Below are 5,608 nucleotides of genomic sequence, written 5' to 3'. Positions count from 1 at the left end.
ATATAATAAGAAATCAAACAATAGGGCCATGTAAGCGTGTTATGGAGATTGGGACCAACTGTTCTAGAGGACAGGGATGAGTCCCCTGTAGCACAGCATCTCACCTCAGTGGCCATGACCACAGAGCGAGGTGCAGCTGGCTCACTCCCGCCCACCCACAGAAAACAGGTGCCGCAGCCTCGGCCCTGGCTGCTGCATCACCAGAGAAACACGAAGGTGACTCATCTGGGGACCATGAGACGGAGGAGGCTGGGCCTGGGGGGAGGCGGTCGGTGTCATCCACTCCATCAGTGCCCTGGGCCCTGGCACGATGCCCACTCACACGCAGCATCCCCTCCCCTGGGTCACAGGCCAGCCCCAGAAGGTGAGGACAGGCTCAGGCAACTGCCACCACAGACTGAAGCCTAGGCCAACCCCTCTCGGACTCAGCAGGTCTCATTATATTCCATTTCCTTGAGTCGCCCTCCTAAGAGATGCTCGCCCCAGGGGTCCCTGGAGCCTCCCAACACCGTCCTTCAGTATTTCAAAGGTGACTCACCCCTGTGATCAAGGTGACTTCGTGATATTTTTCTATATATTAAAACAAAACACAAGCTGGGGTACAGTGGTGCACACCTGTAATCCCAGCTACTTACAAGGTTGAGGCAGGAGGATCCCAAGTTCAAGGCCAACTGGAACAACTTAGCCCGACCCTATCTCAAAATGAAATTTAAAAAAATAAAAAATAAAAGAAGGGCCAGGGATGTCGCTCAGTGGCAAAGCACCCCGGTTTCATCTTCCAGCAACACACACACACACACACACACACACACAAAAGTGAGAAACAGTCTGACTCCTCCCGCTGCAGAGGGCTGGGTGGTGGTGCAGCATGCCCCCTACAGGACAGTGATGGAAAGTTCTTAATGGTGGGAGGTTCTGCCCTTTTGATACTTTAATATTCTTATCCTAATGTCTTCATGGCTGAATTCCACCAAGCATTTAAAGAAAAACTAAGACCAACACTTCCTAAACTCTTCCAAAAAAATTGAATAGGAGGGAATACTTCCAAATTCATTTCATAAGGCCAGAATTACCCCAGATACCAAAGCCAGAGACTACAAGAGAAGAAAATTACAGTCCAATATCCCTCATGAACAAAGACGCAAAAATCCTCAGCAAAATTACGCTAACTGAATTCAACAGCACATTTTGTCCATGGTATTTTTTAATTTATTTTTTAGTTGTAGATAGACACAATATCTTTATTTACTTTTATGTGGTGCTGAGGATCGAACCCAGTGCCTCGCATGTGTGAGACAAGCACTCTACTGCTGAGCTGCAGCCCCAGACCTGTGATATTTTTTTTTAGCAGATTTAAAATTCATTCTTCAGCCTGGGAAAAGCCTCACTTTGTACCTTCATGGAATTTCAGAGTCAAAACATAGCAAGTCCTCATATGATGTCTTCTCAAGTTTCCATGGGTTAACATCACCCCCAGTGGCCGAGTCTCAGGTCAGCTTATGTGTTTGTTGCATAGTATTTGATTCTGCCTGTGCTATTAAATTCACATTTCCAAAGTTGCCTTCTATTTTTTGCTTGCTTGTTTTTTGTTTGTTTGTTTGTTTGTTTGTTTGTTGTTTTTTTGTACTAGGGCTTGAACTCAGGGGCACTCAACCACTGAGCCACACCCCCAACCCTATTTTGTATTTCATTTAGAGACAGGGTCTCACTGAGTTGCTTAGCACCTGGCCTATGCTGAGGCTGGCTTTGAACCTGTGATCCTCCTGCCTTAGCCGGCTCCTGGCAGCCTTCTATTTCTCAATGTGGCTAGTAGAAAATGGAAACAGAAAGTATGCATGAACTAAAATCAACACTCAGTATTTAGTAGGGAATCAAGTGACATAAGAACAGTGTAGACAATGTAGCACAAGTGCCACCTGGAAGCATGATGCTGTCAACTGGTGGTCAGTGGTGGAGCAGGACCTGGCCATGTGGCTGCAAGGCTCATGCTTGGAACCACTTTGTTTTCTGCCTTCCCTATGGTACCAAGTGGTTCTCCTCAAGCCCTGAAGGCACTGACAGGTAGACAATATGAGCCATAATCAAATGGACTCATCGCAGGGATGCAAGGATGTTTCAACGAAAATAACTCAATAAATGTGATTCACCATATTAACATAATGAAAGACAAAACCCACGATCATCTCAATAGGTGCAGGAAAGGCATTTGACAAAGTTTGGCATCCTTTCAGTTTCAATAAAAACTCACAATAAATTAGGCACAGAAAGAATGTACCTTGACATAATAAAGTCCATACCTGACTCACCCACAGCTAAAACTTTTCCTCTAAGATCAGGAACAAGACAAGGATACCCACCTCACCACTCCTATCCAACACAGCACTGAAGACCTAGCCAGAGCAATCAGGCAAGAAAAAGGAAATGAAATTGTCTCTGTTTGCTGATACCAACTTTTAAAAGTAGTGACCAAAAAGGGTTTTGTTATGAGAGGTGAGTTTCTAATGTTTCTACAGCAAACATGTAGTGTTTGTAGAATAAAACAGTAATCTTTTTTTTTCCTCATTAAAGGAAAAGAAAGACAGAAAGAATCCTTAAGAAAGGAGACAAAGTCAGTTGAGATCTCCTGAAGTCTTTTCTGAGGGAAGCCACCTTAGACCTTTTTATTCCCTGAGCGTGACCCAACAGGCATATGTTCATCTGGGGAAGCAATGAATGAGCTCTCTGAGTAAATTTGAAGGGACAACAGGAAACAAAGTCATTTTGCATGGACAGGTGTGGGTGATGCTCATTCAATACCTACCTTCCACCCCCACACCCACCCTCCTCGGAGTTGCTATGGTGGCCTTGGAGTGTGCTGGGAGTCCAGTGTCAACCAGCTTGAGTTGTCCTTTTACAACATCGGTTAGATCATGTCATTCTTAAAGCATTTTCCCATTTCTCCCAGAGCAAAATTCCAAACCAAGGCTTTCAAGCCCTGCTGCCTTCACCTCTCCCCAGCCCATATAATATGTCCCCCTCACTGTCTGGGCTCCAGCCATGTTCGTTTCCTTGCTCTTCTTCAAACACCCCAAGCACGCTTGCCTCAGGCCTTCCCACTTACAGATGTTCCTTTCCATTTCCTCAGCCACCTCAGCTGTCCCCGGGCCAGCTCCCTCACTCTAAGTTACCTTCCTGGGGACACTTGCCCTATTATTCCCATGCCAACAACAATCCCCCACCCCAGCGTCGCTCATCTTCCCTACCCGGCTTTATTTCCCCCCAGCACGCCGACCACTGACTCACCATGTAGTTTACTTATGTGTTTGTTGCCAGCCCTCTCTAGAAGGAAAGCTCCTGAGAAGCAGAGATGCTTCTGTCACTACTCTATCCCAGGGTCTGTGACAGTGCCAGGCACGACAGGGGATCAATAAGCACTAACAGAGGGCTGGGGAGGTGGCTCAAGCGGTAGTGCCCCCGCCTGGCATGTGCAGGGCACTGGGTTCGATCCTCAGCACCACATACAAATACAAAATAAAGATGTGTGTCCACCGAAAACTAAAAAATAATATTCTCTCTCTCTCTCTCTCTCTCTCTCTCTCTCCCCCCCCTCTCTCTCTCTCTCTCAAATAAATAAATAAATAAAGCACTTACAGAGAGGGATGTCAATAAACTCACCACGCACCAGACACTGCAGGCTCTGCTCGGACACGTACCTGCATTATTTCAATGCATGAATTCTCTCTGTCATTCTATGAAGTCACTGAAACTGTCATCGTTCCAATTTTATACAGGATGAAACCAGCTGAGAGCGAAAGTAATGAAAGTGATCTGTCTTCAGGTCACAGTGTAAGTGGCAGAGATGGATTTGAACCTGAGGTTCTGATTTCAGGACCCATCTCCCCTACTTACACGGTGGCTTCTCCCTGCGAGGTCCCAGATCATCAGCAGCATCTGGGAACTTCCTAGAGGTGTGGTGTGTCCAGCCGTATCCCACACCAACAGGACCTCCCAGGTGACTCCAGGGCACCCTGACCTTTGAGGAGCACCGCTCTAGGCTCTGCAGGCTACTGCATGAACAGGGGGCTCCTGGGGAGCAAGGCACTGCCCACAGTCTGCAGGTTTCTTCCCTGCTCCCTCCCTGACCCAGGGCTCCCTGAGGTCTGCTGCTGAAGAGGATCTTCCCTGTAGCTGCCTGCCGGCCTCTGGGGACAGCCAGAGTCTCATGTTTATCACGAGAGCTCAGCCCTGCCTCTGTGGGGACAGGCTGTGGGGACAGGGTTATTTTTCTTTCTTGAGGGAAAATCTCTCCATTTATTTAGGGAAAAGCAGACTGTGCCTCTGTCAAATGTGGGTTCATATGACATCAGAAATGCAGACTGAGCCCAGGTAGAAGCCATCCTACACGACACTTAGGCATTCAGACCAGGAGGTTGCTAAGACCTACTCTCACTGGGGTCACCAGTACCTGGGAGGCCACTCTGACACCCATTGTTACCCCCAGGAGCTAGCTGCAGACCTGACATTCCTGAAAGAGTGGGCCTAGAATAAAACCAGACTTCCTCCCTGTGGCCTCTCCTGCGCCCCCGTGAAATAAGCAGGTGAAGGGTGACCCTGAGAACCCACCAGCAGAGGGCACTGGGCCCAGGGTTCTCTGCCCACAGAACTCTCCAGAAGAAAAGGCCGCAAGGATCAAAGAAAAAAAGGCAAAACTGGGGGACTCCTGGGTCCCCCTCTAGACAGATTCTGGGCCCCATCCTGGCCTCACTTTTGGAGTTGTGTGGAGGCTCAGGACAACCGAGGCCACTGATTACAGACACACTGTGCCTTCAGGAAATCCAGTGGTCACCTACACGGGGATTAGTTCCAAACGGTCATACAAAAATCCAGTATTAGAAACTTACAACGAAGCAGACTTTTATTCATTCCTTCTTTTTTTGTTGTTTTTTATATTTTTAAATTTGTTTTAGTTGTAGATGAACACGATATCTTCACTCTATTCATTTATTTTCATAGGGTGCTGAGGATTGAGCCCAGTGCCTCCTACATGCGAGGCAAGCTCTTACCACTGAGCCCCAGCCCCAGCCCCAGGCCTCATTCCTTCTCTATTAGTCAGCTTTTGTCGATCACCTGCGCAAGCCAGGCCCAGGGCTGGACTGTGTGTTTCCCCATAAAATGATGCTAGCCCAATGGGTAAATCCCAAGGCTAGACTCCCAACGCCTTTTAAAACTTTAATATAGAGAAAATAAAATGAATGAGACTATTTTCTATTCTAGGGTCAAAGAAAAAGAATAGGGGAAAGAGTGTGGAAAAGAGAAGAGCAAGCGTGCAGAGGAAGGCGGGGGGGAGACCCAGGAGCAGAGGACCTGCGGCTGGCGGTTTCCGTCTCTTCTGGGTGTATACAACATGATGAGCCGGGAGACATTTGGCCTGGGCACCCTCCCATTGTCCTTCCTAGACCCCGACCTGGGACTCGTCTCTGCAGAGCCTCAGGACTGCATGAGGTGTCCCCACACTCCTCCCCACGGCTGGCTTGCCTGGGCCTCATGGTGACCACACCCTCAGCTTCCGACTCTGCACCCCGCCCCCCCCCCTCCCTCCCTCATCGCAACCTGTGTGTCGCAGACCAGC

Source organism: Marmota marmota, unplaced genomic scaffold (genome assembly GCF_001458135.2).
Source record: "Marmota marmota marmota unplaced genomic scaffold, marMar, whole genome shotgun sequence".
Taxonomy (NCBI): Eukaryota; Metazoa; Chordata; class Mammalia; order Rodentia; family Sciuridae; genus Marmota; species Marmota marmota.
Note: the sequence above shows the minus strand (reverse complement) of the source record.